The 14,506-nt window shown below is 42.2% G+C and overlaps 1 non-coding gene across 1 annotated transcript; it reads left to right on the plus strand.

Moving 5' to 3' along the window:
* The first annotated feature begins 10,721 nt into the window (after positions 1–10,721).
* On the plus strand, positions 10,722–10,828 carry LOC142173958 (small nucleolar RNA R71). Its single transcript, XR_012703322.1, has one exon. It is a non-coding gene; the product is annotated as a small nucleolar RNA R71 (small nucleolar RNA).
* Positions 10,829–14,506: the final 3,678 nt, after the last annotated feature.

Genomic DNA, 14,506 nt, shown 5'->3' on the forward strand with positions numbered 1-14,506 from the left:
ATTTGTTATTATGCCTACCATAGGATTATTACCATTGATTATAGGCTTCCAACTCCCAAGTGACAATGCTATTAGGATAATACTTGCACCATTTAGTCTCTTTTTCTTTTCTGACCTCGTGCTTCTTACTAGAGCACATTATTTTGGTTTGCAAAAGTATTTTGTTTTGGGAATACGCTTATAATAACATTTTCTTGCCTCATTTCATGCCAAACCAATATAACTCAAGCCACAACTACGCAATTCGTGTACCCAAAAATGGAAAATGTCTCAAAGAAGAGAACTGTATTGCAATTTCAACAAGCACCACCACAACTGCAATGCTATAAGCTCATCATATATAGTAGAACCAAGACACACGAATCTAACAACGGTAACCAACTCTTCTAGAGCTCATATTAATATCAACCGCACTGACAACTCACGTGCTATAGTATCAATATCTGGACCCGCACGAACAACTCACGTGCCAATAATATCAGTATACGGATCTGCACGGACAACTCATGTGCCAATAATATAATCTTCCTGGCATGGTCATTGGCCTCCAGTCCAAGCATATCATACATGAGCGATCAAATAAGTACACATGTATATGATAAATGAATTATGATTCTCATGCTCTTGGACTGGTAAACATAACATGCCATGGAGTAGGCATATGCAAGGTGTGCTATCACTACTCAAATCGGCAAGTTAACGCAGAGATATTAACTACCCAAACATGCCGAAAGACACAAGTTCCATTAGCAAAACGGCCCCCAAAGAAGTAACCCTGCCTTAACGCCACCAATCAAATTCGTACTTCGTGCGCACTACATCCTTCAAAATAACAATTTAATCACTTCATGATTTCTCATAAAGTGAAATATAACCCGCATTCAAGAAATTTTCTTACTCAAGTCATCCCCGACCTCAATCTCTGCAAGTCATAACCGATTCACATGTATGCCTCAAACCGAAACCAGTACAACACATAACCATGAAATCAAATCATCAACAGCACGCTCCCCCACTTGGCTCAAAGCCAAATAACAAAATATTTGATAACTCATCATACCCAAATTAACATCGAAATCGACCATACTAAGTAATAAAAGATTAACTCTGGTCTCTATCCCCCAATAATTACTACACACGACTGATACACACGGTCCATAATTTAGCATAGATACATGAACATATGAAACTAAGGACTCACAAGGCATATTCAGATAATGAACAAAATATGATGAAACATACAAATATGTGGAACCAGGGTCAAATAATATAGAAGCCTCTTTGTGGCACACTGAAACAATACCTGTGATCACAATATCTGAGGCAACAACATCTGGCCTGGCAGGAAAAGCACAAAATCGGGCCTGACCACCACCTAATCGGCCTCCCCCTCTTGGGCGACCCCTAGCTGACTGAGCCTCATCCCGAGCTGGTTGGGTAGGTGGTGGAGCAACTGGTGCAGAAGTCATAACATGACTCCTCTGCTGAACTGGACCTCGCGTAAGGCGGGGACAATGTCTCTTTATGTGGCCCAAGTCTCCACACTCAAAGCACCCCCTCTCTGAAAAGGCTGGTAAGTTCTGAGGCGGACCTCGAGAACCAGAATAACTACCAGAAGAACCTGGTACAGATGATCCCTGAACGGAGGGAGAATAAGGCGTACTCTGGGCTGGAAGTGCACTGAGAGATGATTGACCCTGATGAGAACTGTATGAACCATGGCTGGATGATGCACCACGGTGAACTGGATGACTCTATTGAGCGTGTCTGTAAGGACAACCCCTGTTATAGTAGGACTGTCCTCCAGAAAGTACCCCACCAGAACCTCCCAAACCTCGAGGCCTCTTGGCCTCTCTCTCAACATGCTCCTGGTTACGAACCACCTCTATCTATTGAGCAATGTCAACCACCTCTTTAAAGGTGGCACTAGATACCCTCTCCCTAGTCATAAGTAACCGCAACTGATATGTGAGGCCATAAATGAACCTCCTAATCCTTTCCCTATCAGTGGGAACCAACCAAACTGCATAACAAGGCAGCTCAAAAAATCTCATCTTGTACTGCGTCACATACATGTCATCCTGACGTAACTGCTTAAACTGCCTGCATAGTTCCTCTCTGCAAGACTGCGGCAAAAACTTCTCCAAAAATAGAACGAAGAACTCATTCCATGTAAGTGGTACTGCACCAATCGACATGTGCCTCTAATAAGCCTCCCACCAACTGAAGGCAGCTCCAGAAAACTGAAAAGTAGTGATTGAGACCCCACCGGTCTCCAGAATACCCATTGTCCGAAGCATCCGCTGACATTTATCCAGAAAACCCTGAGCATCCTCTGACTCAGCACCGCTAAATGATAGAGGTTGAAGCCTCCCAAATCTCTCAAGTCTTCTCTACTCATCATCTTCCATAACAGGAACTACCGGGGCCTAAGCAGCTACAGCCGGCTGGGCTGGTAGTGCCCCCAGTATTTGAAGTCCTTGCACTACCTGATCTGGAGTACGGGTAACAGGGGTATGAGTACCTCCCCCGGCCTGAGAAGTGGCAGGTGCGGCATGAGCCAAAACCACCTGAGCAAGACCAGTGCAAACTATCAATATCTAGGCCAAAGTCTCCTGAAGGCCTGGAATCAGAATAGGCACAGCTGGTGCTTGAGCTTGTCCCGCCGGCTCAACTATATTTGGAATCTTCTCCTGAGTTGGAGCAACTGGTGGTACTACAGGTGCTGCTCCAACTGCTGTATGAGTTATACCTCGACCTCTACCTCGGCCCCGGCCTCTACCACGGCCCCGACCTCTCGCAGCCCTAAGTGATGGCAGACCGTCTGATCCGGTAGTACGTGTCCTCACCATCTGTGAGACAATAGAATAACAAAATTTTAGTTTTCGAAATCAGCAAATTCACACGACAGAATACCAGAAAGTGAAATTTTCCTAAGGGTTCAACAACCTCTCGAAGATAAGTACAGACGTCTCTGTACCGATCCGCAAGACTCTACTAAACCTGCTCATGACTCGTGAGACCTATGTAACCTAGAGCTCTAATACCAACTTGTCACGACCCAAAATCTCACCTATCGTGATGGCGCCTATCTCAATACTAGGAAAGACAACAATCTCAATAAACCACCATATTTTTTAAGTTTGAAAATATAATATTTAAATTCAGCGGAAGAAATCTTACAATTACATATATAAACACTCCCAAAACCCGGTGTCACTGAGTACATGAGCATCTAATATGAATACAAAGTCTGATTGACAAAACACTATCTGAAAGTATAGAACAATACAATAACTAAAATAAAGGGAGTCAAGGTTAGCGGACTCCAGACAGCTACCTTGATAGTCTCCAACTGATAGCACTCTGAGATCTAACGGTCGCCGTGTCCGAAAGCACCTGGATCTGCACACGAGGTGCATAGTGTAGTATGAGTACAACCAACTCAATAAGTAAAAGGACTAACCTTTGGGCTGAAAGTAGTGACGAGATCCGCAGGTATAGTCTAGTATAAATAATAACAATACAGAAATGTAGGTTTGTTGTAACGACCCGGCCGATCGTTTTGACAGTTATAGCCTCGTTTTCCCCATTTCTACTTCTTTTTGTGTTATGCAGCTATATTATGTTATAGCGGGTTAGTTGGTTTGGGACCGGAGTAGTTTCAGAGTGAATTGAGACACTTAGTCTCTTAAGTAGAAACTTAAGTTGGAAAAAGTCAACTGGATGTTGACCTATGTGTAAACGATCTCGAATTTGAATTCTGATGGTTCTGTTAGCTCTGTTAGGTGATTTTAGACTTCGGAGTTCATCCGGAATGTGATTTTGAGGTCCGCGGTAGAATTAAGCTTGAATTGGCGAAATTGGAAATTTGGCGATTTTGGTCGGCAGTGAAAAAATTGATATCAGGGTCGGAATGGAATTCCGGAAGTTGGAGTAGGTTTGTAGTGTCATTTGTGACGTGTGTGCAAAATTTGAGGTCATTCGAACGTGGTTTGGTTGGTTGCGGAATCGGTTGCCGAATTTGGAAATTTAGAAGTTCTTAGGCTTTAATCCGAGGGTAATTTGGTGTTTGGATGTTGTTTTGAGTGATTCGAAGGTTCGACTAAGTTTGTATGTTGATATATGACTTGTTGGTATTTTTGGTTGAGGTCCTGAGGGCCTCGGGGTGATTCTGGGTGGATAACGGATTTATCGAAGTTTGAATTTGCACCTGGAGCTGCTGCTTCTGCTATTTTCGCACCTGCGGAAGGAAGAGTCGAGGAAGAGTCGCAGGTGCGAGGCCGCTGGTGAGCGTGGGGAGTGCGCAGGTGTGAGCAATGCTGGGCTAGGCAGGTTGTGCAGGTGCGAGTGGGAGGTCGCATCTGCGACCCCGCAGGTGCAAAACCTGGGGCGCAGATGCGGAAAGGGCAATGCTGGGCAGGCTTCGCAGAAGCAGAGGAAATGCGTAGATGCGCCTTCGCAGGTGCGACAGGTTTGCCGCAGATGCGGATTCTAGGCGCGTAAGTAAATTGTGCAGGTGCGGCTCCTTGGACCGCAGGTGCGAGAAAATGGCCGCAGGTGTGAGAAGCCTGGGCAGAGGGTACATATTGCACACTTTGCGAATTTTTGGGCATTCTTCACGATTTCTATTCGGATTTGGAGCTTTCTGGAGAGTTTTGAAGAGGGAATCAAGGGGGTTTTCACTGAGATAAGTTACTTGAGCCTAATACTCGTATATATGGTGATTTTGCCGTTGTTTAATCATTGTAATTAGCAAAAATGAGGAGTTAGTGCTTGGAATTTTGGAGAGTAATTTAAGGATTTGAAGGGCCAAACGATGTCGGATTTTGATGAATTTGGTATGGTTAGACTCGTGAGTGAATGAGCTTTCTAGTTTTGTGAATTTTGTCAAATTTCGAGACGTGGGCCCGGGGGCCGGGTTTGAGCCAATTTCGGGTTTTGGTCTAATTTTGAAGCTTTTCTTGTGGAATTCATTCCATTAGTGTATATTGATGGTATTGTACTGATTGTGAATATATTTGGAGCATTTGGAGGCCGAGTCCAGAGGCAAGAGCATTGCGAGGTAGAGATTTGACCGGTTTTAGGTAAGTAACGATTGTAAATCTAGTCCTGAGGGTACGAAACCCCGTAGTTTGTATCATTCTACTATTTTGAGGTGACACACATGCTAGGTGACGGGCGTGTGGGCATGCACTATTGGGGATTTGTGACTTGGTCCGTCTCATAGCAACTGTACAGTTGCATATTTTGTTGAAACTATATGATACTTATATGTTTTAGAAAGAGTTTCTATAAATTGGGTCGAATGCCATGTTTGGGCCTTGCGCCAGTGCTCTTTGGACCCTTAGGGGCTTATTCTTACTATCCTCTCATTTTTTCGATTGAAAACCTATACTCAGTCATGTTTATACTTGTTCACCGCACAACTCAGTTTTATGACTCTATTTTGATGCATATAAATGTTTTGGGTCGAATGCCCTGTTTTACTGAAAAGCCCGAGTGGCTTGAGAGGTTTATGACTGAGTGAGGCCGGGGGCCTGATTTGTGAGGATGAGTGTGGATCGGAGCTGCCCTCCTATAGCATACTTTATTATTATAGCACGTGAGTTGTCCGTGCAGCACGTGAGTTGTCCCTGTAGATTATAGCGCTTGGGCTGAAGGAGCACCTCCGGAGTCTGTACACATCCTAAGTGAGCGTAGGTATCTACTGAGTGCGAGTGCCGAGTGCCGAGTGATGAGTGCTGAGTGACTGGGAGGCATGCATGATTGTGAGGTATGCCCGAGTGGCAAGAGTGATTGTGAGGTATGCCCGAGTGGCACAAATGGCTGTGAGGTTTGCTCGATGGGCTATTTATGATTTCATCATTTTTGCTCACCTTTGCATTTTGCCTTTGTTTGATACTCTGTTGGAAAAATATCTTTAAATGATTTTTACTGGAACCGGGTTTAAACGAGATGATTTGATTCAAACACTGATTTTTAAAGCATGTTGTACTTTACTGAGATTTCATGATATGAACGTTATATGCTTTATTGCTCGTCACTACAGCTCAGTCTTTATTTATTGTCGTTACTTACTGATTTGGCGTACTCACGTTACTCCCTGCACCTTGTGTGCAGATTCAGGTGTAGCTGGACACGACATCAGTTATTGATTGTTCTGGTTGCAGATTTTCTTGGAGATAGCAAGGTAGTTGTTTGGCGATCGCAGCCCCTGCTCTTCTCCCTCTTGTCTTCCTCTAGTTGTATTTAGCTATTTTCCAGGCTGAGTTAGCCTTGATATTATTAGACAGATTGTAGTAGATACTCATGACTAGTGACACCCCGATGTCGGGCTTTTCCTTCCGCACTTTTATTTTTGATTGGGAACTCCTTTATGAAGGTTTTTAAATAACATTGAAATTATCTTTGAAATGAAAAAATTGGTTTGTTTTGGAAATAAGTCGGCTTGCCTAGTTCCACGATAGGCGCCATCACAATAGGGGTTAGTTTGGGTCTTGATAGATTGGTATCAGAGCCTAGGTTACATAGGTCTCACGAGTCATGAGCAGGTTTAGTAGAGTCTTGCGGATCGGTACAGAGACGTCTGTACTTATCTTTGAGAGGCTACTGAACCTTTAGGAAACTCCACATTCTTGAATTCTTATCGTGCGAATCTGTTAGTTTTAATAACTAAACATCTATTGTTTCCTTCTCTCACAGATGGTGAGGACTCGTGCAGAGGTGCAACCCTTACAACAGCTGGGGCAGTACCTGCAGATCCACCGATTGTCCCAGATCAGGACCAGGTTCCAGTTGTTGATGCACCAGCTCAGATGCACCAGCTCAGGCACCACATGTGCCTATTGTGATTCCAGGCCTTCAGGAGGCCCTAGCTCAGATTCTGACAGCGTGTACTAGCCTTGCTCAGGCGGTCTCTATTTCGACGGCCACAACCACTTCTCAGGCCAGGGGAGGCACTCAGACTCCCACCGCTCGCACACCCGAGCAGGTTATTTAGGGACTTCAGACACCGGAGGCACCACCAACCCAGCCGGTTGCAGTTGCTCAGGATTATGTGGTTCTTGCTATGCCTGAGGATGATCAGCATAGCTTGGAGAGGTTTGGGAGACTCTAGTCACCATTTTTCAGTGGCATAGAGAGAGAGGATGATCAGGACTTTTTGGACAGGTGTCAGAGGATACTCCGTACTGCTAGTATTTTGGAGACTTGTGGGGTCTTATTCACTACCTTTCAGTTTTCTGGGGCTGCACTCAGATGGTGGGAGACTTACGAGAGGTGTAGGCCTATTGGTGCAGCACCCCTTACTTGGCAACAGTTCTCCGTGGTCTTTTTGGAGAAGTTCGTACCTCGATCCCGCAGAGAGGAGCTGCGCAGATAGTTTGAGTGGCTTCGCTAGGGTGTTCCTTTGGATTTTTCTCAGTGTTACTTGGTAGAGTACCTTTTATTTGCCCAGACATGAGGGTTGCTAATTGGCTCATCTAGATTTCCAAATTCTTGATGGCTGAATTTTGACTTTCAACTTTCTTGTCTGTAGCCTTAATGAATTTGTACATCATATCTTCAAGGCTTTGTTGATGAGATATTTGGGGTTGTTGTTGATATTGCTAAAAATCTTGTTGCCCTCTGTTTTGATTTTGAAAACCTGGTGGTCCATGCACCTGCTGCTTTTGATTAAAAAATCTTTGTGGATTTTCAGCACCGTTTGGGTTACTCCATTGGAATCCCAAGTGTTTTTGTGCCATGGGACTACCAAATGGGTAACTGGTTCTATAACCAATAGCATTTTCTTGTTCTTCATTTTGCGTTGAAGCTTGATACTAATGATTGGGATGATTACCTCTACAAACGTCACAATTCTCATGTTGAGATGATGATTGAGTATTTACCTGAAAAGCCCCAACTTTTTGTGTTAGAGTTACAATTTGTTATGCTAATGAATTCCAAGCTTCAACTTGATTGACTCCCATTGCTTTCTTAACAATCATTCTGTCTGAGGGCCATTGAACAACATTTTCTGAAATTTCATTGAGCAATTGCATGGCTTATGTAGTGGTTTTGCTCATTATGGATCCTCCTGATGCTGCTAAATTATAATTCCATACTTAGTCATGTTCATTCATTTCATATCATATCTCAGTCTATGTTGCTATTTATTGATACATCATATTATCATTTTGGGCTGATTTTCATGACATTTTGAGCCCAAGAGACTGGAGAGATTGATGACTGAGTGAGGATATTTATGGGATCGAGTTGTGCACCACAACATGCCATATTGGCTTTATATATATTATTATGATTATTATATGGATCGGGGCTGCTCGCCAGCAGCAGGCCTTATAGGCTTTATTATTATTATGGGATAGGACTGCACGCCGCAGTAGGCCATATCGGCTTTATATAGCGCTTGGGCTGAAGGAGCCCATCCAGAGTCTGCACACACACTCGGTGAGCGCGGTTGATTTATAGCGCTTGGGTTGAAGGAGCCCCTCCGGAGTCTGCACACACCCCCAGTGAGCGCGGTGGATTTATATTGAGGGATGGATCTTCCCTGGGTATGGATCTTGCTCGAATCATTTATATTGAGGGATGGATCTTGCCCGAAGCATTTATATTGAGGGATGGATTTTTCCTGGACATGGATCTTGTCCTAATCATTGATATTTGGGGATGGATCTTCCCTTGGGCTAGATTGGCCTTATACTGTACTGAGAGACTGACTATCAGTTGATGGATATACATATATATTTGGGACGGATCTTCCCTGGACAGGATTGGCCATATACAATACTAAATGATTGAGTATTTTAGATTGTGAGTACACGAAGTTTTCACTAAGGTGCATCACCTACAGTATGTACATTGGCATGTAGATACATAAATGTCATATTCCTCGTATTGTTCAGAATTGATCTGTTTTATTTGTACTGAAAGCAACTGTTAAACTTGAAAGCATGCCTACATTTCTGTATTGTTATTATTTATACTGGACTGTACCTGCGGATCTCGTCAGTACTTTCAGCCCAAAGGTTAGTTTTGTTACTTATTGGGTTGGTTGTACTCATACTACACTATACACCTCGTGTGCAGATCCAGGTGCTTTCGGACACGGCGACCGTTATATCTTAGAGTGCTACCAGTTGGAGACTATCAAGGTAGTTGTCTAGAGACCGCTGACCTTGACTCCCTTTCTTTCAGTTATTGTACTGTTCTATACTTTTAGAAAGTGTTTTGTCAATCAAACTTTGTATTCATATTAGATGGTCATGTACTCAGTGACACCGGGTTTTGGGAGTGTTTATATATGTAATTGTAAGATTTCTTCCGCTTAATTTAAATATTATATTTTCAAACTTAAAAAATATGGTGGTTTATTGAGATTGTCGGCTTGCCTAGTATTGAGATAGGCGTCATCACGACAGGTGAGATTTTGGATCGAGACAATTTATTGAAGCACCTGAATCACATAATGCTTTTTCAAAGTGAGCACCTCCCAAAGTACAAGGAATTGTAAAACTGCCTGGATCACCAAGTTTCTGTGGAAGCTTATTTTGAAGTATAACACTACATTTTTCTGTAAGCTTAACTACTGAAACTTCTTCCAATTTTCTTTTACTTGACAAAATTTCTTTAAGAAATTTAGCATATGCCGGCATTTGCTTCAAAGCATCTGTAAAAGGTATGTTAATGTAGAGCTGTTTAAAATTTTCTAGAAACTTTGAGAACTGTTTGTCAAGCTTTTCTCTTTTTAGCTTTTGGGGAAAGGGGAGGGGTACAGAGTAAGGATTTGACATCAATTCATTTTCTTGTATCTGTTTTCCTTTATATTTTTGTTATTTTAGAAGTTCAGAGTCTCTTTTATTCTCACCTTCATTTACATATTCCACTTCTTGTGGCTTTCCTTGTCTATCTGCATATGGATCATCAAGAGTTTTACCTGACCACGGAGAGATATCTTTGAGGTGTTCCTTTGGATTTTTCTCGGTGTTACTTGGTAGAGTACCTTTTATTTGCCCAGACATGAGGGTTGCTAATTGGCTCATCTGGATTTCCAAATTCTTGATGGCTGAATTTTGACTTTCAACTTTCTTGTCTGTAGCCTTAATGAATTTGTACATCATATCTTCAAGGCTTTGTTGATGAGATCTTTGGGGTTGTTGTTGATATTGCTAAAAATCATGTTGCCCTCTGTTTTGATTTTGAAAACCAGGTGGTCCATGCACCTGCTGCTTTTGATTAAAAATCTTTGTGGATTTTCAGCACCGTTTGGGTTACTCCATTGGAATCCCAAGTGTTTTTGTGCCATGGGACTACCAAATGGGTAACTGGTTCTATAACCAATAGCATTTGTTTGTTCTTCATTTTGCGTTGAAGCTTGATACTAATGATTGGGATGATTACCTCTACAAACGTCACAACTCTCATGTTGAGATGATGATTGAGTATTTACCTGAAAAGCCTCAACTTTTTGTGTTAGAGTTACAATTTGTTATGCTAATGAATTCTAAGCTTCAACTTGATTGACTCCCACTGCTTTCTTAACAATCATTCTGTCTGAGGGCCATTGAACAACATTTTCTGAAATTTCATTGAGCAATTGCATGGCTTATGTAGTGGTTTTGCTCATTATGGATCCTCCTGATACTGCATCAATAACATTTCTAGCAGAGGGTTTAAGACCATGATAAAAAATATATAAGATGTCAGGATCTTGGATACCATGAGGTGGACATTTTCTTAACATTGCTTTTAATCGTACCCATGCTTGATATACAGATTCAGTATCTGTCTGCACAAAATTATTTATTTCTTGCTTCATTTTAAATGTTTTTGCAAGTGAAAAATATTTATTAGTGATTGAACCTCTCGGCAGACTTTGCAACCATATTTTGGCTTCACCTATTAATGAAAAAGGAAAAAGCTGCAACCTGATAGCGTCTGTTATGACTCCATTATACCTGCAAGTTTAAACTAATTCAATAAAATCAATTAAATGGGTGTGAGGATCTTCACTTGCATGACCAGTAAACTGACATGAATGTTGAATGGTTTGAATCAACCCTGTGCGAATTTCAAAGTTGTTTGATGCAATTGGCGGTATTCTTGTAACGATCCGACCGGTCGTTTTGACTATTGCAATCTCGTTCCCCCATTTACTAATCAAATTATGAATTACAGTTGTTATTTAGCTTGCCGGGGTAATTGGTTTGGGTCCGGTGAGGTTTTGAAATAATTTGGAGCACTTAGTTCCAAGGTTTAGAATCTAAGTTGAAAATGTTGACCGGATGTTGACTTATGTGTAACGACCCCGGAGAAATTTTGCTAAGGAAATTAAGGTTTGGTGGTGCTGAGGTAGATCAATTAGTACAAAGATTAAAGAAATTTCTCGTGGCGAGCTTGCGAGCCACGACTCGGACTTTTTGGCTTGAACAATGCACCGATGTGTAAAGGAAAATTTTGTCGGAAAAAAGGTAATTTCTGCGACCACTATGCGGTCGCAAAATCACTCTACGGACCGCATAATGGTCGCAAAGTGGATCAAGAGAGGGGCAAGATTTGAGGAAAATCTGCGGTGCAATATGCGACCGCAGACCTGTTTTGCGGTGCATTATGCGACCGCAAAACAAGTATGCGGGCCGCATAAGGACCGCATACCGTGTCAGTAACACCGAGCTTTTGGAGGTCAAATTATGCGGCCGGTATGCGGACCGCATACCTGTTATGTGATCGCATAATTGCGTCGGAGCTTCCATTCTTACTAAATTTTGACCCAACCCAACTTCGATTTATAGCCCTTGAAGCTCATTTTTTAGCCAAAATTTGACATTTTAGAGAGAGGTGAGAGAATTTTAGAGAGAGAAAGCGAAGACTAGTCATTTATCCATCAATTCTTGTTCAAGGTTTGAAGATTTCACAAGGATCTTGTTAGGGCTTCTGTAACGACCCGGTCGGTCGGTTCGAGAGTTATAGCCCCATTTTCCCCATTTCTACTTCTTTTTATGTTATTCAGATATATTATATTATATCTGGTTAGTTGGTTCGGGTCCGGAAGAAACTTGGAGTGAAATGAGTCACTTAGCTTCATAATTGAAAATTTGAGTTAGAAAAGTGGATCGGATATGGACCTATGTGTAAACGATCTCGGATTCAAATTTTGATAATTCCAATAGCTCCGTATGGTGATTTTGGACTTAGGAGCGTGTTCGGAATATTATTTGGAGGTCCGTAGAGGAATTAGGCTTAAAATGCCGAAAGTTTAATTTTTGAGAAGTTTGACCGGGGGATTGACTTTTTGATATCGGGGTCGTAATCCGATTCTATAAATTAGAATACCTCTGTTATGTCATTTATGACTTGTGTGCAAAATTTGAGGTCAATCAGACGTGATTTGATAGATTCCGGAGTCGTTTGTAGAAATTAGAAATTTCAAAGTTCATTATGCTTGAATTGGGGTGTAATTCATAGTTTTAGCGTTGTTTGAGGTGATTTGAGGGTTCAACTAAGTTCGTATGATGTTTTAGGACTTGTTGGTATATTTGGTTAAGGTCCCGAGGGGCTCGGGTGAGTTTCAAATGGTTAACGAGTTGGATTTTGGACTTGGAAATCTGCTGGAATTTTTTCTAATGCACCATCTGGTTTCCTTCATCGCGTTCGCGAGTGGAGCCTCGCGCTCAAGAAGAGGAACTAGGAGGCTGGCAACATTTGCTCTTCGCGTTCACGAAGAGAAGCACTCGTTCGCGAAGGGTGGACTGGGTGTGCATCGCGAACACGAGAGGTGTTACGCGTGCGTGAAGAAGAGAGAAAGTAGCCGAAGACCCCAGGCAATTGGTCTACGCGTTCGCGTAGGGGGGTGTCGTGTTCACGCAGTGAGGGGGAAAGAAGCATCGCGTTCACGATGGGTTGAACGCGTTCGTGTAGAAGGCATTAAGGCAGAGGCATTTTGTGCTTCGCGAACGCGAGGGTGATGTCGCGTTCGCGAAGAAGAAAAATCTGGGCAGTGAGTTTAAGTTCTGAAAATGGGACTTCATCCCATTTTCAATTTTTGACATTTTGGAGCTCGGATTTGAGGCGATTTTGGGTGATTTTCAGAGAAAACAACGGGGTAAGTGTTCTTAACTCAATATTGGTTAAATTACCCGAATCCATGGTTGTTTTTAATATTTAATTGGTGAATTGAGTTGGGAAAATTTGAAAACCCTCTTGGTTTAAATTGAAGATTTGAGGGTCGAGTTGGGGTCGGATTTTGGTAAAATTGGTATGGTTATACTCGTGGTTGAATGGGTTTCCGGATTTTATAACTTTTGTAGAGTTCTAAGATGTGGTCCCCATGGGTGATTTTTGAGCTAATTTTCGGATTTTTATGGAAAATTATTATTTTCTTATGGGATTAATTCCAATTAATTTAATTGACTGAAAAGAATTATTTATGACCAGATTCGAGGCTTTTGGAGACCAATTCACGAGGAAAGGACATTGCAGAATAACAATTTCACGGCTTGAGGTAAGTAACGATTGTAAATCTAGTCCTGAGGGTACGAAACCCCGGATATTGTATCATTCTACTATTTTTAGTGACGCACATGCTAGGTGACGGGCGTGTGGGCATGCACTGTTGGGAGTTGTGACTTGGTTCATCCCGTAGCAACTATAAAGTTGCATACTTTGTTGAAACCATATGATACTTACATGTTTTAGAAAGAATTTCTGTAAATTGGGCTGAATGCCAATTTGGGCCTTGCGCCAATGTTGTTTGGACCCTTAGGGGTTGTTTCTTACCATCCTCTCATTGTTTTCGATTGAAAATCTATACTCAGTCATGTTTATACTTGTTTACCGCATAACTCAGTTTTATGACTCTATTTTGATGCATATAAATGTTTTGGGCCGAATGCCCTACTTTACTTAAATGCCCGAGTGGCTTGAGAGGTTTTATGACTCTATTCTGAGTGGATCGGGGTTGCCCGCCTGCAGCATACTTTATTATTATAGCACATGAGTTGTCCGTGTAGATTATAGCGCTTGGGCTGAAGGAGCCCCTCCGGAGTCTGTACACACCCCCAGTGAGCGCAGGTACCTACTGAGTGCGAGTGCCGAGTGCTGAGTGACTGGGAGGTATGAGTGATTGTGAGGTATGCCCGAGTAGTAAGAGTTATTGTGAGGTATGCCCGAGTGGCACGAGTGACTGTGAGGTTTGCCCGAGGGGATGTATATGAGTGATGTTTTGCCCGGGGGGCTATTTATGATTTCATCATTTTTGCTCACCTTTGCATTTTTCCTCTGTCTGAAAAATGTTTAAAAATATCTTTAAATGAGTTTAACTGGAATTGGGTTAAACGAGATGTTTTGATTCAAATCCTGATTTTAAAAGCATGTGGTATTTTACTGAGATTTCCCGATATGAATGTTATATGCTTTATTGCTCGTCACTGCTGCTCAGTCTTTATTTATTGTTGTTACTTACTGAGTTGGCGTACTCACGTTACTCCCTGCACCTTCTGTG

The sequence above is a fragment of the Nicotiana tabacum genome, chromosome 19 (assembly GCF_000715075.1).
Source record: "Nicotiana tabacum cultivar K326 chromosome 19, ASM71507v2, whole genome shotgun sequence".
In the NCBI taxonomy this organism is placed as follows: Eukaryota; Viridiplantae; Streptophyta; class Magnoliopsida; order Solanales; family Solanaceae; genus Nicotiana; species Nicotiana tabacum.